Source organism: Corythoichthys intestinalis, chromosome 2 (genome assembly GCF_030265065.1).
Source record: "Corythoichthys intestinalis isolate RoL2023-P3 chromosome 2, ASM3026506v1, whole genome shotgun sequence".
In the NCBI taxonomy this organism is placed as follows: Eukaryota; Metazoa; Chordata; class Actinopteri; order Syngnathiformes; family Syngnathidae; genus Corythoichthys; species Corythoichthys intestinalis.
Genome location: NC_080396.1, coordinates 28,533,389 through 28,556,776, shown reverse-complemented (window position 1 = coordinate 28,556,776; position 23,388 = coordinate 28,533,389). Strand labels below are relative to the sequence as shown.

The 23,388-nt window shown below is 37.7% G+C and overlaps 1 long non-coding RNA gene across 1 annotated transcript; it reads left to right on the top strand.

Moving 5' to 3' along the window:
- Positions 1–21,491: 21,491 nt before the first annotated feature.
- On the top strand, positions 21,492–23,159 carry LOC130930663 (uncharacterized). Its single transcript, XR_009067091.1, has 4 exons — positions 21,492–21,587; positions 21,651–21,757; positions 22,985–23,045; positions 23,118–23,159. It is a non-coding gene; the product is annotated as an uncharacterized LOC130930663 (long non-coding RNA).
- Positions 23,160–23,388: the final 229 nt, after the last annotated feature.

Here is a 23,388-nt window from a genome sequence, read left to right as displayed (position 1 = left end):
ACTTTGATGGTTAATGCAGTTATTGCAATTTTGTTATTTTATCACAATAGAATGGTTTATTTACATTTCAAAAACCAGAAGCCCTTCATTTACGAATGTGATTGCACTTTAGTTTACATATTTAAATGTTCAGATATCAAGATTTAAATGAGGCAAAATAACATGCTTTCTCTCTCAAATATATTGTTATGATCATTTCTTTCGGATGTACTGTGATTATTTTCTGTATCTGTATATGTTGTGGGGTGGTGTGGCTCAGTGGTAGAGTAATTGTCCCCCAACCCGGAGGTTGTGGGTTTGATTCTTCACCCTGATGAACTCGTCTAAGTGTCCTTGAGCAAGACACTGAACCCCACGTTGCTCCTGGTGCTGCGTCACCAGTAGGTAGATGGTGAGATAGTGTAAAGCGCCTTGAAAGGTGGAAAAGCACTATATAAGTGTAACACCATTTACCAAAAATTTGGTGTTCAAAAAGCCTTTTCAAACTTGAGTCTTGAAAAAGAGGGGGATCATCATATAATTAGGGCCGTCTTATATTCGGGCCAATACTGTAATTAAGAAGGAACTATTCATTATTCAAACTTGGAACTATTTTCTTGACCAGAAGAGCACTCATGCTCTTTGGACGAATAATGTTTCATTCACGTAATTTTTTTTTTCTCTCGTCGGAAGTGAATGATTTTTATTTTTGTATTTCTTGGGCTTAATTTGTTTATCTATTGTAACAACAGTTCATATAGATAACTTTCTGCTCAGAAAAAAATGCCATTGTTTAAAAAAAAAAAAAAAAAATCCAACAAAATATAAGCATTCATTCATTCATTCATTCATTCATTCATTCATTTTCCATGCCGCTTTTTCCTCAAGAGGGTCACGCAGTTACTCACAATGTTACTAATTAATTGTGTATTCTTTTCACCAAATACTTTTTTACCTGTACTTGAGTACATTTTTTGGACAACTACTTTTACTTGAGTTAATTTTGAATAGACGCTATTCTTACTTGAGTATTAATTTTTGGCTACTCTACCTACCTCAGATTATAATTATATGATGGTTGTATTACTAATAATTATTTTTACATTTTTTATGAATTAGAAAACTGAATACACTCAAATAATGTTCCAGAGTTGTTTTTTCAATTAATATTTAACATTATTTAACTCATTGTCAACGGACGTCCAAGTCATTCAAGCTAGGAGGATCGACTATGCCATCGACGACGCTACATCCAATCCATTAAGACTGGCAGGGAATGATCACTGCCAGCCTCTCCCAGTCAAAATGAATTGGACGTCTAGCACTGTCAATTACAGCCAATGAGCTCAATTAGTACTACATGAAGGGTTAAAGGCTTGAGACTTCTACTGCACACAAATCCAAACTGATCTCTGACTTCTCCATGATTAGTACTTGTTCGACTGATATGAACAACAACAGGAGAAACTCTTGAGGCTTTTAAAAACAATGTAAAATCTTCATTTTAGTGTGAAATTATCCAAACAACTAACATTCTTGAAATACAAGCTCCCTTCCAGAACACTTCCCTCGACTGTTAACTTAATAAACCTGGAAAAGTTATGCACAATTTGTGTAATTGAAGATGCAATTAACAAGTCAGGGTTCTTTTAGAAGCTTGGAGACAGATTTTATGCGGTGCCACAGAATACCATTACGTTCCTCAGTCACCGTCCCTGCGGTCTTAATGGACATGAAACCCAGAGCTGAAGAAATACACAAACGCAATTGAGTTAGCGGGCACTTACAGGGGAGAGGCCACCTCCATACATTTGCGTAAGGACACATAACTGTCACTAAATTACATGTCATTATTGGGCAGATCGTATGGATCCCACTTATTGGTGCTTAATGGCCTCTTTTTAGAAGAAAAAAAATGTGGTTTGAACGACGTTTAAAACTAATACCAAGGAGGAGGATGTGATGCCCTCCCACCCTGCTCTGCTTATTCAGTTACTGTCCAAACCTCAATTTCCGTTTGCAATCAGCTCATTAAAGCTGACTGATGGAAAGACAGCCATTAATGACACTGTGGCTTGATGTCAAGAAAAAGGCCTGGACAGCGGACACAATCAGCAGTGGAGGAAAGCCGCCCCCTGCTGGTCGATATAGGAACAACTCTTTCAGAGACCTCAGACAGCATTTAATTTTTAAAAATCTTCAATGTGTTGACCTTAGTAAGAGTAAGATTTTAAATCAAATTTTGTAAATTTAACTTTACATTGAGTTTAGCAAGTCAAATCAATTTTTAATTACTTTCCCCCCAAGAGGGTTTTCGCACACACAGTAGTGTATCGTTGAATGTATTTTGTGAGTACGTTCCAAATTATGAAAAATTTGGGTCAATGGCTGTGATCATCACTCTTAAAATAACTATAGATTTTTTTGCATCTCCAAGGTAACAATATTACAAAAACATGTTTTGCATGAAGATATCTAAACTACTCAAAGCTAAACATTATTTTTATTATATTTAACTGGTTGACTTGATTCACGTTTCCTCAATTTGTAGTGCAGCAAGTAAATTGTACTTTTTGTAAATTTGAAAAAAGAAATTTTTGGCACCCTACTGTGCAGGGCTAATTGTGCAAAATCATTTGCGTCAACGATGAAACAAGAGATAAGAATTAGATCTGGCACAGGTTTAACAGCTACAAACCAACCCGCTGCTGCATCAAGAAAGCCTTCTTGCCAGAAGTTAACAAACGCACACACAAAAACAAACCCACTCTGTTGGTGATCGGCACCCATGAAGGGTGGGATGCGCGGATCGTTAGAATAAACGACTTGGACCCTTGGACCAAAAAGGCGTTTGACTGTTCAAGGGAAAGCCCTAATGACTGCATGACACATTAATCAATCAGCATGTTACAGTCACATTTGAACACATTTGCCCTCCTGGCTCCTAGTAGTCGAGTCACATGAGGCAGGCGTCACATGAAAAACACCACAATACTGGATTTCAAAATAGATACTTGCCCACATGCAAGGACATTACATCGATATTATTTTGTTGTTGTTTTCATGCAGTTGAGTGGCATCTGATGCTCGCTTGTAAGTGACATTTTGGCCAAAAACGCAAAGCAAAAAAATTATCGAGCATGCGACAGCCTGTAACCTGAAAAACTCACAAAGTCGGGGCAGTTGTAAATCAAAGTGTCACTGTTCTGCTTATTTTCTGTCGGCAGCATGATTCGTCTTTAGAATGCCCGATACAAACCGAGTCACGGGGCCCTACACATCCTTGTACTGCACTGACAAAAGTTTATTTTTGTCTCAATACCAGGGGCTCTATTTCCGAGGAAGGCGCGACTATAGCGGGATGAAAATTGCTCTTTGCAAACATGGGCATGTCGGTGCAGCAGAGTCAATGAAGATGTGCCTGGCACATTGAATTTGGTGGAAGAAAATCTAAGGCTACGTTCATACTACAGGTCTTAATGCATGAATCCGATTTTTTCGTGTTTTTCCGACTCGAGTGAGGCATTAACTTGACAGTCTGAACGTGACAAGTCGCATAGAACTGGACCATTTCAAATCGGATCTGGGTCACTTTCGTATGTGGTTCAAATCCGATCTGGGCCACATTTTTCCAGAATGACGTGGCGGTCTGTACTGTCAAGTCTCCCAAATCGGAATTCATGCAGCAATTACGTTATCAAAGAGCGAGAGAGACGCTACGATAGCGGTGCAGCTGTGCGTTATTAGCGCCTAGCTTGCATTGAACAAGGCTTTTGGGGAAGGGCCGGGCAACAGTCATAAAAAATAGAAATGAGTTGAGGATAAGCCTGAGAATGATCGGTTTTCTCTCTGCTCTATATGAGCAATATTTCAACATTGCTTACACGGCTGAGAGTCGGGGCAAACTGCCTGTATGTGTGTGTGACATGCATGGACAGTGCTTGCATGCTATTGATCCATATAAACTTTGAACATAAGCCTAAACGGGGATTATTTATGTCTGTTATTTGTGTCCTCTTTTTAAAAAGCAAAATATGATATCCCTGGAATGACGGATGACAGCCAGCATGTGTGGCCATTCGTTTTAATGCTTCTGCGCATTGTGGGTCTTCTTGCTCAGCGCGTGTCGGACTACGAATAAGTGCGCATGCATAATACTTGAATGGTCTCAATGGACAAAGGCAGTTTGAACGGGCACGCCATAAAACCAGATATGAAAAAAAAAATCTGATTTGTGCATTAAGACCTGTAGTATGAACCTAGCCTAAATGTACACCTGCTCTGGCCACATCTAAGAGCATACCGACTGACCCTTTAAAAAAAAAAAAAAAAAACAATGTTCGGCTTTTGAAAAAATTGAAGGCCTTTAGGTGCCCATTACTGTGCAAATAAAAACATTATTTTGGCATGAGCATCTGACTCTCGCTACTGCTACAAGTTAGACATAGTCAAGAGCTATCATTTAAAAAGCTTGAATCCGTATGTAGGTTTAATTGAAAAATTAAATTTGTTTTCCTTTCCCCATCTGCAGTGGAGCGACTTTAACTTCATTTTCCTCGAGTACTGGATGAGGTGTTGTGTTTTCTGTTTTTTTATTCTTGATGGGGGGGTTCCATGTTGGCGTTTCGGTACCAGGATTGAGGTACTTCATGAATGTGTTTTACCGAAGACTAAATTTTGTATCATGACAACACTGTTTTTCTTACTTAAGACAGCAAAAGGATGAAATTTTCCCCTGCATCAGGAAGGCGGAGAGAGCAGTTGAAACAACGATGATAGATCCCGCATTCTGTTTTCAAGCCCCCGACTAAGGCTAAACAATACTAATTTCTTTATTTCGAAAACTTATTTGTTTAGGAAATGTTTGTTGACTCTACCAAATTGCCTGTGTTTGCCTAATGGTAAGGTCTACCATGTTTTTTATAAAATAATTTATATTTGTTCATTCCTGCTTTAGTTGCATGAATTCACATTAATTTCCATGGAAATTTTTCAACTAAAAATTCTCACCGTTTTGAAAGCCCAAGTTTTCAACACTCGTCGAACAAATGACCTGATAGCATTTGGAGACACGGAGCCAACGCCGACTATAACACTATAATTTACAGCTGTTAACCCGAGTTGGGAGTCTAGGCATCCATTTAACTCTACTCAACATCTTTATTGCTGCTAGTTCATGATCACCCATCCTAACGGACTGCTTAATGCCTGAAGCACGGAGGAAAAGCGCACCGTAATGATGGGAGGACACAAAGGGGTCATTGGGCCTGTTGGCTTTAGTTTGTGTCTGCACGCAGCATAGCCTACCTGGGCTTCGCTCACGTCAGCTCAGGTTGGTCTAAACTAAATATTTATTCTCCCAACCACGAATTATTGTAAAGTGCAAGAATAAGAATAGGATTTGATGATACCTTTTCGGTTTTAACTCAAATCAAGTGGGCTTTATTTGAGCTTTTAGAGGACTATATCAACTCTGTCTTGAAAACATATGTTGATGTTTTCCATTCTAGTGCATTCTACAGAAACTGTAGAATATTACCCAACACTAAACGGACCAACAGTTTAACGTGATGTATACTATAAAAACAGGTAGTTAATTAGACCACCTGGCATGAACAGACCTTCCAACAGACTTCCACACATGCAGACATACAGACATGCATCTTCAATAGGGCTGGTCCCAAGAGTGTTGTATCACAAAGTCCTTCAGTTTGGATTCGGTGAGCTCTCGACAGTTTATGGTTTTGAATCAAACTTGAACAAAAACTATTTATCAGCATTAAGACCACCACTGTGAACATAATGGCTATAATCGTGTGATTAGCATTTTAGGTTAGGTCTATCATGTAAATGAGACCTTGGGTCTCATCTGGATTTTACTGGTAAAATAAAGATTAGTGTGGTTTAATTCAAGTTCAAAAATATTGGTCTCACAATACCTCAAAGGCTTTCTTGACACTGCAGGGTTTGAAGTCCAATTGCTCTGTTTTTGTTTTTTGTTTATTCCAATTAGCACCCCCCCCCAACTTTCTGCCGCCACTGTAAATAGTACCATTTGTCTCTAAAATTATTATTATATGTATAACCCTGCATAACATTGTCCTTTTTTATATTAACTCATTCACTCCCAGCCATTTTCACCAGAGCAAGGCCCTTCGCTCCCGGCCGTTTTTCTGGATTTTGACTGATTTTGCAAGGCCCAAAGAAAATTCTGTTCTATTGCTATATAAACATGGAACCCACCAAAAGAAAGATTAGAATCTCTTCTTTCAGCAGAAAAAAAGTAAATTAATATCTTTTTCCATTCTTTAGAAATCAACATTAGAAAATAGCTTAGTTTCAGCAATTTTCCAATTTCTGATGAAAAAACTGAGAAAATGAGCTTTTTGTAAACGCATACATTTCACACATAAGTTTGATTTTAACAAAGCTATTTTTTGCATTACTTACATCCCAAACATTCAGATGTTTGGATGTTTTCCTTTTACAAAATACCATGAACAACCAGACAAATAGAGCTTTTGATAGCAAAGTAACAATTAATTTACACATGACAACTGAATGACACTTTGTCGCCGAGATGACGCCGTTGTCGCCACGTCAGCCATGTAAACGTTTCCCTCATCGTTGTCTGTCTTACAAGGAGGGACTATTTTTGCGTCTCTGCGGGGTCTGCTCGGCGAGCCGCTGCACTGGGGGTCCCACTCGTTTTGCTCGGTCGTCCAGCGCCTGGCCTCCCAGGCGTCCTCTCGGTTGTTTTGTTCGGTCGGCGCGCTGCCTGTCATCATGCCGCCAGCGCTCTGACAGTGCTGCCCGGCCATTCATTGCTGTTGAATCGGGCTGCGGGTCTTATAAAATGCGCTACTGCCCTCCAGTGGCCAGTTTTATTGCTTTACAATGGGTTTGGAGCCTTGTTTTTTGTTTCTCAGATAGATCGCAAGCTATAGATGCTTCTTGTAAAAAAATTTAAAAAAAAAAAAAAAAAAACGCAAAAGACGTATAAATATGTTTTTGGGACAATGAAGCATTTAAAAATAGAATGTATTTATATGTTTCTGGAAGCAAATGAGTTAAAGGGAAAAAGTAATATAAATCAACTTAGAATAAAGTAAAACTTTATTAGCCTTGTTTTGTCTGTTACAGAAAAGAATTTTGCCCGATTTGCCCATATAAAAAAAGTCACATCCAAACTGTAAAAATACACTCAATGTACATTTTTTGACCATTTGATAGAGAAATAAAACCGAATAAAATCAATCAATAATAATGAATTCAAATTAAATGACAGTGTCATTGAACAGAAGGACAGTTTTTATTTTTGCTGCAGGCAGTATCAGCTGCTTTGCTATGGTATGGGGTTATTTTACACTGAGTATGCTAACAGTGCATGCTGGTATACTGCTGTAACATTGACCAAGAGGAACGATTGCTGGCAATATTCGGCACGTTTTCGCCGAAAAACAGTTAAGCGGCTTATCAATGTGATCGGGGTCTAATGTCTTTAAGTGACATCTTAACTGATTTGGCTTCTCGCTGTCAACTGCAAACGTTTTTAGACACAGTAAACAGACTGGTCTTTCCTCGTCTCCTACTGTATTATTTTCTGTGTGCTCTTATTCTGTTCAAAAATACTGCATACACTCTGAAAATGAGCATGCCACTGCCACCTACTGAGTGGTTTTGCAAGTACACTTTATTCTCGTACGGCAAAAAAGTATGTTTCCCTGAGGTCACATGCACCACCCCGGCACCCCACTATTCGAGTACTATAATAGGTTAAGGTGAGTATCAGTGTTGTTAATCTTGCTTTAAAAAGGTAATTCGTTACAGTTACAAATTACTTCTCCCAAAAAGTAAAGTAAAGAGTAATTAGTTACTCAGCAAAGTACCGTATTGGCCCGGATATAAGACAGATTTTTGCATTGAAATAAGACTGAAAAAGGGGGTCGTCTTATATTCGCGGTCTAGACATTATACCCATTCATGACGCTAGATGGCACCAGATATCATTGAAGCGATGTTCTGTCATGACAGATCTCAGCTACTCTCCCCATTCACGACGCTAGATGGCGCCAGATATCATTGAACCGATGTTCTGTCATGACAGATCTCAGCTACTCTCAAGTTTAACCAGTTTGCTTTATGTTATTGCAATTTTTTTCCTTATTCAGATTTGTTTCAAGACTACAGTTACAGTTAAGACTTCACTTTGATGGTTAATGCAGTTATAGCAATTTTGTTGTTTTATCACAATAGATTGGTTTATTTACATTTCAAAAACCAGAAGCCATTCATTTACGAATGTGATTGCACTTTACATATTTAAATGTTCAGATATTAAGATTTGAATGAGGCAAAATAACATGCTTTTTCTCTCAAATATATTGTTATAATCATTTGTTTCGGATGTACTGTAATTATTTTCTGTATAAAAATTAATTTGGTGTTCAAAAAGTCTTTTTTCAAACTTGAGTCTTGGAAAAAGAGGGGGGTCGTCTTATAACCAAGGCCGTCTTATATTCAGGCCAATACGGTAACTTATGTTACTTTTCAGGTTCTACTTACTGATTGAATTAAACTGCTTTTTTCATTCCAAAAAAAATTATGAAAAAAAAAAAAACTAGGTCACACTTTTTACTTTTTTTTTTCTTAATTTCACTTATATAAGAGTTAAACAGTATACAAAGTTTACTTTTAAATGCTGTGATAAAAAAAACCTTTTTGTTTTCCCTGTTGTACTGAACTGACACCTAACTGTGATCCCCATACCGAGGAGCGTAATTAACCATGACTTGTGTGTATCGTCACACACCTAATATACAGAGATTTTGACATTTTGATATTGATTAAAAAACATCACACAAGGTTCATGGATATGTCGTTCAAGAAAAGTGACTATTTTTGGTAAAAAAAATACATATATAAATACATATAATTATTATTATCATATTGTAGCGTCTACAAGAACAACGCCAACTTGGTGATGATCAAGCACACTCAGCAGGAAAACAGTACAATATTTTTAATTATTTTGCACCCACCTGGACGCCACGAACCACAGTATATGTAAAAAAAAAAAAAAAAAAAGTTTCCTGAGAGTTTAAGATGACCCACGCCACGCTAAATGCTAATGCTAATTAAAACGCGAATGGTATACCAACGCTCCGAGCCACCTAGCCCATCATCATCGCGTTTACAATAGCGTCACCACCCCTTACTTCCTCCCCCCTCCAGCTCTGCACTCTCCAGGGCAGGCAGGCAGATGTGTGACAAAATCAGACAGCTTTCACTTCATTCAACCAAATTGTAGTAATGGTAAATGGTGTTATACTTGTTTAGAGCTTTTCTACCTCTCAAGGTACTCAAAGGCACCCCTTCACATCTTCAGTAACGGTAAGGGCTTTGCAAAGATGGAAAAAGTAATCAAATAGATCACTCACTACTGAAAAAAAATACACAGTTATACTCGAACCCAGTTATCAACAACACTGGTGAGTGTACAAGCAATGTCAGTAATGTCAAGTGGGGAACCCAGTATTAGGACAACTCACCTGTGTTTCTTAATGAGTTGATATTGTTAATCTTACTTTAAAAAAGTAATTAGTTACAGTTACAAATTACTTCTCCCTCTTCTGGATCGCTAATACTGAATCCTGAATGTGTCTGGTTGCCACTGGTCATCCGTGTACCCATTCTGGTGTGTGTTAGTCTTGCAGAAAATTAAACTGCTTGCCGTTTATTTATTCATTCTTTGATCTTTTGTTCCGTTTATCCTCACGACAGTTGCAAGGGTGTTGGAGTTTGGTTAACTATGGGCAGTAGGTGAGGACTCCCTGAAAGGCTTTCCAGCCAATCATCCTTTGTCTGCAATGGTGTGCTTGCACACAACAACATCAGTGGCGTATTCCACTTGCTATTGGCGTATGGGTCGAATTAATTTGATATGCATTCATTCTGCAGAGGTGTCAGATAGGTATTTGATTCTTATCCACATACTCCAGATGGTCGGATTTGGAAAAAAATCAAAATTAGACTGTTCACACAAGGTAAAAAAAAAAAAATGATGTGTCGCAGTATGGGCAAGAAATCAGAATTGATCTGCAAAGTGAACCATGTGCAAAGTCCGTTTCTTGACTTCCTCCCACAGCCACTGAAGTCACTTTGCTCAACAACTGAACATTTTACAGTCCAGATTTTTTTTTTTTAATAAACGTTCCATTAAGCAGGTCAAGAATTGCGGTCTCTTTTCGTTCATGTCATCAGGCTAAGATTGTGGGGCACTCATCAGTGTTACAGGAGTAGTCCACAAATAGAAAAGTGCAATTCAGTGTGTTTGTTTTCAGCTTTATGTTTCGAAACATTTCTATAATTTATGGATAAAAAAACAGCACAGTGTATGTAGCCTGTATATATTCTAAACTCAGAAGGAAGCTTAAAGTCATGTTACAATAATTGCACTTTGTGTGTCAGTGCATGGAGCAGTCTGATGGAAAATTAACATGTTTCAATGAATAAATTAATTTCAAATCTTTATTTCTCTTTCTACATTATGCAGTCTAATATAAAACACAAATATTCATATTGTTTATAACTTAAGCACTGGTGTTGAAGTAGTACAAAATATTGCTTTGCAGATGGAATGAGTCCCCCCACGTTACAAAGGGGGGAAAAATGAGTTGCGTTCAAAAGGGCTTTGGGTGTAAAAAGTGCCACTGATTGCCCTCATAGGGGGAATTGGTTAAAGGTGCTAGATAGAGTTTGAAACTTTTTTTACTCAAAACTGTGCTAGAAGTCGGTCTCTTTTTACTGTCTGCAGAATTAATGGTCAATAATGTTCAGTAGTTTGCGTGTGCAGTGTTTTTGCCAAGCAAAGATAAAGAACTTATTTATGCTTCTGCTTTTCGTTGACAGCGGAGTGACGGCGGAGACCCTACGTCATCATTGAGCATTAAAAGCTCTGCATCAAGGGAACGTCTTGTTCTGTAATTCACTGCCAAGCCACTAAAGGGATTTGGCCTTGTCTTTGTACAGTTTTGGGGAACTCTTGTCGAATTCCTTTAGTTTTCCTTTGGTCATAGACAGCATTGGCAACAGAGATGGAACATGTGAGTTTGGAGCTGCAGCTAATTAATATTGAACAACAAGTTTTGTTAATACAAATTTTGAAGTGTAAGCAACACAGAAGACATTTGCGAAGGTGTTTGAATGTTTGAAAATGTCCGTGTGAACCGGAAACAACATTCTGAGCGGACCAATGAGTCCTTTGACGTTCACATAAGAGCGTAGGGACGGTAGGTACAAAACACTACCAACTTTTCAGGTTGCTTAAATTGTCCCCACCAACTTTTAAGCAACCTTATTTGCATTCTATCATGTGTTCAGTTGTATAAGTCATTTAGATCGTCTTTCCATATGTTGTAAGGATAGAATTGACCCTACCATTATTAAGTGAGTTATTTTCATTAGTTTCAGACTTACATTTTTCCCTTTTTGCTGAATGACTTTTTTGCTGACTTGCTGAATGAGCCAGTCCATGTTTTTTTTCCCTTAAACACACATTTGATTGGCTGCTGACTTGACACCCTCCACGCACACTATCACAGTGCAGAATTACGTTACATGTCTACATGCCACCTCCTCCGCCTGCTTCAAAGAGGAGGGATACTAGAAGTTTTTTTTCAGCCAGCAGCCGCTGTAAGCAAGGTGAAAGCCTGAGTAGGAAACTGCTTCAACAGAAGAGTCCTCCTGTATGTGTATTCTACCAAGTTAACATTAATTAAACTGAGAAATATAGTGAACTCTGATCAGCTGTAAGACATGTAGTGAACCAAGGTTTACTCCCTTCTTCCCAGTTTTCATTTTTACTTAAGCTTATGTGGTCTTAAAGCAGCCCAATGGAGCTTTCATTTTTTGTTGAGTTTGGCTGTGCTTATGGAAGGCTCCATTTTTATCTATTTTTGTAAGACAATTTTGAGTGGTAGTAAGACAAATTTTTATTTTTTAGCATTCCTGAATACCGTAGTTATGATTAACAATTTTGTGTTTCTCTGTATGTTAACACACAAATTTGTGTTCAAATATTGTAAATTAAATTTGCTAATAAAAAAGTTTTCAAATGTTTCTTTAGTAGTTTTTGAAAACAAATGTTTGAATCTAACTGTGTATCACCTGAATTTATGCAAAAACCCATATCCTTAAAACTGAAAAAAAGAAACCCTTAATTTCCCTTTTTTTCAGTGTAAAACTACTAGGAAAAAAAGTGAAAATATCTGCCAATGCTTTAAGTAATTTTTACTCAGATTTCTTGAAATTAGATATATATTATGTAATATATATCTTAATATTTAATCTTTAAAAAACGTGCTTGTCAGAAATGTTCTTAACTCTAGATATTTTTCAAAGCATTTCTAACATTTTTTTCTTGATTTAAGTGAAAAATGACCGACTTTTTTATTTTTGGGCTTAAGAACTAATAGTATGATTTACTAAAAGTAAGTGGAAGAATCTGACACATTAATCTGTTAACTAGCCTTAACTCAAAACAAGATGAAGAAAATTATTCGATTAAAGAAAAAATATCAGATTAAGATGTTATACTGTAAATTTGCAGTGTGAAAGTTAATTTAAGTCAATGCAGATTTATTTTGCATTAGTCATTTAGCCTATCAATTAATTAGGTTCTTATTGGTGAAAAATGTACCCCTGACCGCTGTTCACCCAGTCTTATTAATGTCCCGTCCCCAGCAAATAGTGTACATGCGGGTTTTGCTGTTATAACGTCCCTATCAATATTGAAATCAAACCTACGCCCTTGCGTTCACGTCACGACGCATTGACGTGACGCCTAGTCAGGATTTTTTGGCGCACATCAAGCGCTGGCTTAGGGTCCGAATCGGTTCTGCGTTAGCGGCGCAAGGCCACCATCACTGCAACGTAGAAGCATAAATCAGCCTTCGGTGGTTGCTGCGAGGACACGTGTGGACATGAACAGGCATGTGTTTGCCTAGAGTGTACAACCCAGACCCTCTCGAAGGGAAGAAAAGGGGTTTTTGGGAGCAGTCTTAGTTAAAATGTCAGGGCTCTGTGCACTCATCACAGCCTTGGTGTAGCATGCATGATGTAGAAAAGTATTTCATATTAACACTATAAATTCCATGTGGTACCGCTAAATAAATAAAAACATAAATGAAACTTTGAGACCTATACAGCTTTAATTGTCCACCCAAAAGTTGCCTCAAGATAACACTTTGTATTTATAACTAAGCGCACAATATATCTGATTAGTCTGGTTGCATTTATTGTTTTTAATCACTAATTTTCTTCACAGACCTCCCAACAGTGAGCGCTGCCTCAATTTTCAGCTTCCTCCAACATGTTAAGCATTTTCTTTTCAGATACTGCTCTCCATTGCAACTCTGGCATTTAATTTAGTTGACTTAAAGGTTTCTTTCCACTAATTTTGAAAGCCAGATCAAGTAGTAGAGGGACCCATTAATTGCAATAATGAAGTCTTGAGTGAGAGATCATGACCATCTCCAGTGTGTCATTAATCCTTTTAAGAAACCATCTCAATGTTTAATGTCCGCCTTTAACGTGCAGCCAGCTGTTGCAGCATCTAATTTGTCAAAAGAATTAATAAGCATAATGCAAACATGATATCTCCCCTTGCACTGAGGAATCATTTCTTTTCATTACGTCATCTTTCCATAAACTCTGCATTCAAATTTATTGTTATTCTTCTGCCTACAAACATCAGTTTAAAAAAAAAGTCGCAATATGGTGAATCAAAAAGAACCTAGTATTTTATGTGAAGAAAATACTTGGACTCCAGTTCGTTTGTGTAAAAACTCATAAGTCGGGTCACTTTTATCGCCAAACAAGCACTGTAGATGGATGGAATGATTGACTTAATGTTCCTTAATGTATCTATATCTATATCTATATCGATAGTTATTAAAGGTGTAACGGTACATGTATTTGTATTGAACCGTTTCGGTACGTGGTGCTCGGTTCGGAACGGCGGCGTACCGAACGAGTTTTTGACGTAATGTAACCCTTATTTTCCGAGGCTGTGAGTCGATCGGGTTACAGTTTCTTTGTGTAGATTATATTTACTCCGTCTTCTCTACTATAATGAGGTACGACATGGTACGACAGTATAACCCAGAAACGTCAACGGCGCGACAACGTGGCCGCCGCGACAACGCAGTGAAACGCGGGCGTTAAAGTCAATCAGCCAATGCAGTGCGGCCGCGTTTTAGACGCGTCCCAGAAGCGTCTCAACACGACGCACGCGAAATCAACGGCAGAGTTTATTATTTGACGGGAGACGCAACCCTCCTGCGTCAATACTACTACCGGTAGCTATGATCGGGCAGACCGGAAGTCACTCGTGTAAAAATACGGTGGATCCGGTCAATTTTCAAACTAATATGCAATCGTAACCCACTTTTTGAGTCCATCAGATCTCTTGAGTGGTAAATCGGGGCACAGTTGACTTGTCTTTGTTGATTTACTGCTGTCTTCTCTGCTATAATAATAACCAACACAGCCCCATGTTCAATACAAAACCCTCCTACCACAACAAAACAAGTAGGAACTAATATTCACATAGGAACTAAAGTTATACAACATAAAATATATAATATAAATGAATACTACATCACATTTGTAAAATATAAACACATACTAAAATAAATAATAGCCCAATTAAATAAAATTGAGCTAAAACACCTGTAATGACACCTGTAATAAGAATAATACACAGATCCTGCTTACACAATTTAAATTTCTGTGTGGTGCTTTAACTTGAGAAAATCCACCAATAAAGCTTTTGAAAACCATTCATTAAAAAAAAAAAAAAAAAAATGATTCATTGAGGCATTTCATTTGTAAAATCTTTGTCAATGGAATTGTTTTTCTCTTTTGCACGGGATTTCTTTTTTCTTCTTTCGTTCTGAAAGAAAGCTGACCATTACGCGGTGTCTGAAAGGCAAATTGTTGTCGGATTATTATCTTTAAATATCCGCTACTTTTTGAGCAGAATTCTAGCTTTGTATAGGCTAATGTTCCTATTGTTATAAGCACAAAACTTTGTAATAAACAACTAGCACATTTATATTTTGCATTTTTTTTTCTTACTGTACCGAAAATAAACCAAACCGTGACCTAGAAACCTAGATACGTACTGAACAGAGATTTTTGTGTACCGTTACACCCCTATTAATAAGGGATTCATTTCGAATGGTTATCTTTATCTCTATAAAGGCGAGATTGGCTGTGTGGCTGTCTATGTGTCCATGTTTTATGGACACCGAAACAGCTGGGCGGATTTTGATGAAATTTTATACAGCCTTACTTTATGTGTCTGGGAGTGTCGTTGGATGGGTTTGATCTCCGTAGGCTTCCATTTAGTGCGGCAAATTTATTCGAAACTCAAAAAAATAGTATAGAAAATGCCAATTTTAACTTTTTTACCCGAGCAATGCTCGATAAAACCATTCATCATACATTCGAAAAATGTGTCGATTTAACAAACTCTGGCCCCAACAACCCAGCACAAGTCACATGCCCGGCAATGCTAGGCCATACTGCAAGTTTACTATGGTTCAGGCTTTCTTTTCGGCAAAAATATATCATACTCACAGTGACTGAATGAAAAAGTGCATAAAATGCTAAGTCAGGGTATACCAATCTGACGCTGCTGCTTTTCAGACTTGAAATATGGACCCACTCAACTCAAAGACTAACCATCCCAGCTAGCTCGTCACCTCAGCCCCAACAAAGCAGGCGAAACCTCGACACTCTGGTAGCGTGGCCCATGTCAAATTGGTCATTTGAGCTCTAATCATGTCATTTATCAAAATGCTGGACAGCCACATCAGAGAGCAGTCGATATGCTAATGAGATCCAAGCAGGGACACAGCTATTGGTCCTGGATGTTAGTTAGCGCACATGTCCTCCGGTTGTTGAAACGTCTGTCAGTTGGTCTAGAATACACTTGAGTGTGACTCCCAGGACAAGTTTGTCCCATTGTGGTTTGCATGTGTACGGCAATCAAAGCAGGTCACCACCCTACAACAAGAACAGGCAATAGGCAAATTCTGCATTCAGTTCTTGCTGTTGATTGTGAGCCACTGCTGATGGAGACATTAATCTTGCTTTGATAGAAATATGTCAGTTTCTGCTGGAGGTGATGGATGTGATTTATTGTTCCAGACAAATCTGCCGCTGCTCCTGACAGCTCAATTGTGGCAAGAATGTCCCAAAATGTCACCTGTTGTACCACGAGTGACCTTCTAATTTTCTAATTCAATTTCTCTACTCTCCCCGCCAGTCGGCTCTGATCATGGAGCAGTAATAACAATTACACATGGTGGCTGGCTTCGAAACCTGCAGTCCCCCCACGTTAAATCATGCTCAAGTAGTCTTTTATTAGGCTGCCCGCTTAAATCAATCTAAATCTAAGCATAATAACTCTCTAATCAGGTGCTGAGGAGAATAATAGGTTGTCACGCTTCAGGAAAAATAGGCAATCATGGAATGTTTTCTTTAATTAGGCCGGTTTACGTAGAAGGGCACGGCAGGAGAGTGGGACACATTTATCATAGACAAGGTGGAAAATTACTTCAATTACTCAGGGAGGAGAGAGTGAAGAGAAGAACACAAGTCAGACAAGGGAAGGAGTTTCCGGGCTACACTGAGGCAAAAAAGGCAGTGAAGAGGCTAGTGAGGAAGCGAGGAATAAGGTGTTAAGAATCTTGTGAGAAGGATAGGGAGAAAAGGGGTATGAGGAGACAATTTTGGGAAGCAGTTAGGAACAAGTGAGACAAGGGAATAGAGACACATCAAAGCGAAGAGGAAGTCAAAGCCGACAAATGGATTGAGGAGACGAAGCAGAAGATGAGGACACATGGAAGACGTGGTGTTAAGGACGACAGCGCGACGAAAGTGCGGTGGTGTGTGAGTCGGGCATAGGATATTTTATTTTGAGCACTGTTTCATAGAACAAATTATCTCAAGGCACTTTACTTAGAGTGCAGTTATAAAACCATGTTCTTCACTCATTCAAGGTGACACATACTAAACTGGCTTTGTCTATTGAGCATGCAACAAGTGTGAAATCAAGCAGCCATGTAAATAATTGTGAGCTGACATTTTTCAGACCATGAGCATGTCATTCTGAACTTATCCGAATTGTAAGGGAAGAGTGGGGTTAATTTACATTATACATAGGGCTGTCAAATTTATCGCATTAACGGGCGGTAATTAATTTTTTAAATTAATCACGTTAAAATATTTGACGCAATTAACGCATGCACGGAATGACCTGCTCACGCATCGCCTCAAACAGATTACAATGACGCCGTTTATACACATTGAGAGTGAAGAGAATGCCACCGGCAGCTTGGGGGCAGCACCATTCCATAGTAATGTTATTCCTTCTAATAGTGGGAGAACTAGTAGTTGTGAGACATTTATGCTGTTGCATTGTGCTATTTGTGCTCCACACATATTTCTGTAAGTTTACTTTCTTTTTGGCAATTATGTGTCTCTTGTTGTATTTTGGGTAAGATATGTACAGAGATATACAGTATATGTTATAAAGGTGAGTGGACACAGGCGTTCATTGGACTGTGCCGTTTATTGGCATAGGCTTCGGCAACTCCTTCACAACAAACATAAGTGTCATTTAGTGAAAGCACAACCAAAATAATATTCCTATCTCTCAAAATATAAAAAAATAATGTTCACAAAAAGAAAAGCACTTCGATCTGTTCTCACACAGTTAAACAACAATGCAAAGTGAACTGGCATTCCCAATCAAAATAGCTATGCAAAATACACATAAAACTTACTCAGACTTTGGTCACTCTATTCTTATTATTGTTATTTTTATTCTTATTATTATTATATTAACTCTACTTTTGATTGAAAAATTTACAAATTTTATTAAAACGAAAACTTTAAGAGGGGTTTTAATTAGGGCTGCAGCTATCGAATATTTTAGTAATCGAATAACTGACTGAAAATTCTATCGATTAATCAAGTAATCGGATAAAACAAATATATTTTTAGGTGAAGCACAATTATAAATATACATGAGAAAACAAGACATTTCATCTAATCTTGAACCATTTTCAGTCAATCAATGTCTTTATTTTCGATGTATATTGTTGAAAACAGCCAACAATTGCATCTTAGATGTAACTAGAATTAAAAAAAAAGACTAATTCACTGCTTTCACTCAAAAAACCTTTAGCTCTTATAAAATATATATACCTAAAAATGCCGTTACGCTTGATAACACACATCACTGATAGGATTTTGAGTTTTTGCAGTTTTCAAAATAAATGTATGATACAGGCTGTATTGGAGCACATTTGGGACCAGTGCTACTTGGTGTTTTATCCAGCAATGACTACTGAGCTAAAATTGATAGTTAGCATCATTGAGTTTTTATTTTACACCCTCATCTCTCCACAACGCTATGTTATGTTAAAGCCTGTATGTAAGACACGTTAGCCACGCATCGGAAGTGGTCATAATTAATAGAAACCTAGCCCTCCGCAGGGCTAACGTTACGTGAGCTAGTGACAGTTACGTTAATCTTATTTATTAGCGCTTAGCATTCTTTATTAGCGTTTAGCGCGCGACTGCTTTAAGATGGCGGCTGTTTACTAACGCTGCTCAGACGCGGCCGAATCTGTCATTTCGCATTTAGTTCAACATACATGTGATCTCTATGAGACTCATCAGACGCTACCTGCTACCAACGTAGCATCGTGCGTGCTAGTATTTAGCAACGTCGGCGTCGTTTGTAGCGGCTGTCGGCTGCAGTAAGTTTTTTTTTTTTTTTTGCTTCTTCCTATACACACTTGACATCAGAGCGTTGTCCCGCATTAAAAGTAGTCCAAGCAAAACGTGATGCTTAGAGCTGTCAAAATAAACAATTACTCGAGGTGAATAAAATTACTCGGATCAGTTTTTAAACTCGAGTTACTCGAGTTGCTCGAGTATTCGTTTCAGCTCTAGTTTTAATATAAAATTACTATAACATAACTACAAGTCTTTCTATCCGTGGATCCTTTTAACAGAAAGAATGTTAATAATGTTAATGCCATCTTGTGGATTTACTGTTATAATAAACAAATACAGTACTTATGTACAGTATGTTGTATGTATATATCCGTCTTGTGTCTTATCTTTCCATTCCAACAAAAATCTACAGAAAGATATGGCATATTTTAGAGATGGTTTGAATTGCGTTTAATTACCATTAATTATTTTTAAACTGGGATTAACTCGATTAAAAATTTTAATCGTTCGACAGCCCTAATTATAAACTAACGTTTTAAGCCTATGACAAGCTGTACTTGGCATTGGCCAAACTGTAAAGGTGATGGTGTGAGAAGAGCATCGTAACTAAGGGAGTCATATGTCAACTACTTATTGATGGTCAATGTATTTTCACTAAAGTGAATCGTAAATGAATCGTACACAAGAAAATGATTGAGATCGAGAGATAATATATGATCATGCTTTATCATAATTCTCCAAATAAATTCCAGATAAATCTTTGTAGGTGACATTTTGATTCCAATGTAAACAAATGAAGTTAGGAGTAAGAAGTAGAGGACGTGGATGTGATAACAGGTGTCAGTTCCATCATCATCACAGTCCAATTTTTATTATAAAGGCAATAAATCATGCGGCCTCTCATTTATTGCTATTGATGAACGACCAATTATTTTCTGTCTAATATGGTGAAAAACTATGACCCATGAAGACAAATCTCTTTCTTTCCTCCTCCATCAGTGCCTGATGCATCACAGGACACCAGTGATGGATGGGATCCCTAAACTGTTATTACACATTTAATGTAGCGCTCCATTGTTACCTTAAACAAACCACTTCTAGCCAAGGATGAAGTTATTCTATGAAGAGGTGAGTCATCTTATACAATGTTCTGCAAATGTTTTTGCAAATGCAAATGTTCTGTACACCACTTGTATTTCATGTCTGTAGATTATTTCTTCTTCAGGTTTTTGTCCAATTTTACCATAACTGGCGACTAAAACTAAACTGCCACTGTTAAGAATCTCTGTAAGTTTACTGTTTTCTCAAAAACGTTAAGGAAGCAAACAATGGTTGCTTTTTAAACCTTCCAAAGGGAGGTTTTAAAATCTCATCTACTTTGTTCTTCGTTTTCTTATTCTCTGGGAGGACGCTAACTAAAATTGCTAGTCCTCCTTTATTCGTGGAAAGAACACAAGGAAATTTGGTAGGGTATATTTTAGGGATGTATATGTGTCAATCCTCAGAGCCCTATTTCTTTGCTCTTTTGTTTCAGAGCTGAGTAATTTCATTAATTACTTCCGGACTTATTGTTGCCTGAAGGTTTCAAGTTAGATTAGCTAGCCAGTAGAGGGAACTGGACTGTTGTAGTGCCTTTTAATAACACGTTTATATTTGTTAAACCTGACAAAAATAATCTCCAGAGCTTTCATATTCACTCATCACGATGCAGTAAGGGCTATAAGAAGTAGTCACATGCGTTTACTGAAAGTAAACCTTTAGTACTAGATACAGTGGGGCAAATAAGTATTTAGTCAACCACCAATTGTGCAAGTTCTCCTACTTGAAAAGATTAGCGAGGCCTGTAATTGTCAACATGGGTAAACCTCAACCATGAGAGACAGAATGTTGGGGAAAAAAACAGAAAATCACATCGTTTGATTTTTAAAGAATTTATTTCCAAATTACAGTGGAAAATAAGTATTTGGTCACCTACAATCAAGCAAGATTTCTGAGAGGAGTCTGGCTGCAGCCCGCCTCTCTCAGTACCCTGCGCCGCTCTTCTCAGTACCCATCCCGCAGACAGGAAATGACGCAATACCGCAGCTCTCAGTCCCCTCAGACTGGAAATGTCGTCAACCCTTGCGACGAAAACAAGTTACGTTATTTCACCTCTCGCGAAGAAAACACGGTAAGTGGCCGCACTGAAAAAAAGTTTTTAAAAGCGTATGCATGTTTAAAAATGTTAAATAGTTAAACAACACTTGCGGTGAAAATATGAAGTGTTTATTCTGAGTTGAAAAGACCGTACTTATATCTCGTATTCTTAATGTAATTTGAATAATGTCTTCCTTTACTAACTGCACATGACTTTGCTCTACTTATATTGTTTAATACGTACTGATGAATTCAGCAGCGAATTGGCTAATGCTGCTAATGCTTTTTACATTTTTTTTTTCACGATGAACAGTCTTCTTTGTGTAGTTTTCATTATATTGCACTCTTATTTTTCATCATGTACATGCCTGCAATTCGCAGCTCGCTGTTTTTGTTGTTGTATGGTATTGATTTTTTGCCTTCATTTGTTTTGTCTGGTCCTTTGTAGTTTGAATGTTGTCACATGATCCAAATAGGACAAGGTTGTAATTTTTTCTCGATATTGTTACTCTGCTTAGCTATATATTTTTTCATTATTTTGTTTTTTTTACTAGCTCCAAGATCACCACCCCATTGGGAAGAAACTAAATCACGACCCCCAAATGGTAGTCTTCCCATGCAGATACAGGGATGTCACACAGATCCAAATTGAAGTAAGTAGCATAAGTAGTAATGTACTTTAGATTTTGGACTGTGCTGAACACTTTTATTGATAGACATCGAACACTGTAAAACCCACTGTGCAGACAGGACCAATGGTGACAATATAAGACCATGCCGAGCTTCATGGACGGTTCAAACTCATCCTGCCCAGGAACGGCTGGTATGTTTTTATGTCTGAGACAAATGTTGTGCACAGTGGAAATCTGGATAGGCTTATTATTCCTTATATTAGTTTACAATTGGACATAATTGATTATTTACTCTTTGTTTATTTAACCAATCAACATTCTCATTAGCTTATGCAGATCTTGAATATAAAGAGGCCAGAAATGGTGTTGATTGTCTAAAAAAAGAAAGTTTGATTGACACGTGCTGACTTTTGGAACGTTGGCCTGAACAATGAAATGGAATCAACTGTGAATTTTGAGGATTTAGTTTCTCTAAAGAACATAATGTCACTTGTACAATTAAGTAAAATGCAACTTTTTGTGTTTGTTTTTTTTGCAGATATGAAATGCATATTTATAACTTGTCTAACAAGTAGCTCATTCAAAGGTATAAAAAAGTATTTTTTGGCGTGTGTAGGGTATTATTTTAACTATGTAGCCTACAGAATGCTTGTATGGGCTCATGTAGGTGTCTGCGTACATTTGTATTTATATAACATATGTCCGTGTGTGTAGATTATGTATTTTTCAGGGAAGGACCATATTTGTGGCTGACCCCTATGTTGTTGCAACATGGTGAAAGCCTACAGGATGTGACCCACACATGCATTTGCCTGTAAGGCTGATTAGTAACAACTACAACTTGGAGCATTGGTTCATTTTCAAAGAACAGTCAAATCATAACAAATTAAATGTTCCAAATTCCAATCATTTGTGGGAAGAAAAACAGATCCAATCATGATATCAGAGAACTTGTTATCTCTAATGAAATTCAGTATCCATTCATATTGGCATGGCGTTTCCATGATGATCCAGAATAGCCTTGTTTGGTTTTGAAGGTATGTTCCAGTCGATCCTTTTATGTTGCCCCTTCAATTAAAGCAGAATTGCACTCCAGATGATTAATCCAATCATTTGAAGCAAAATTCTAAAATGCCACTCTAAAATTGCGAATGTTTTGTTTCAAGGGCGTTGGCCCGGTCTCAACATTGGTAGGGACGAATATAATGCAAATAAGGTTGCTCAAAAGTTGGTGGAGACAACTTTAGCATCCTGAAAAGTTGGTCGTGTTATGTCCCTACCGTCCCTATGCAAACCTACGCCCTTGTTTTGTTTGCATGAATCATTTAAACCTGACTGGTTGGTGTTCTTATGCATGGAAACACGTTTGTAATTGTTTAACTACTGTATTTAATATAAACCTATATTTTCAATTGCAGAAAACGTTGACAGTCAATCAACAGGGGGACATGGAAAGAGAGGATTGGAAGTGAAATAGAGGTATTTGTAAAAGTGTGTATATTCATTGATTCAAAACTTGAAGGAAGTGACTCGGTTAAATTCTTACGTTAGGGTTTTCCGGGACAGCCATAGGAGAAGGACTGTGGCATCTTCATGTTGATGGTAGGTGAGTTTAGCTGTCCAATTTTGTCCTCTGTGATATTTGTATTCATTTATCCATTTGTAATATGCTCTTTGCACTGTTCTGGATGCTGTCTTTGAGTTTAACCATTGTAAAATGAAGTTCACCGAATCATTCAAATTGGGCTACAAAATATCCTTGTCGTTATTCTTTATTTACACTTGTTTTTAATTTTTGTTAGACTGATATGCCAACTCTGAG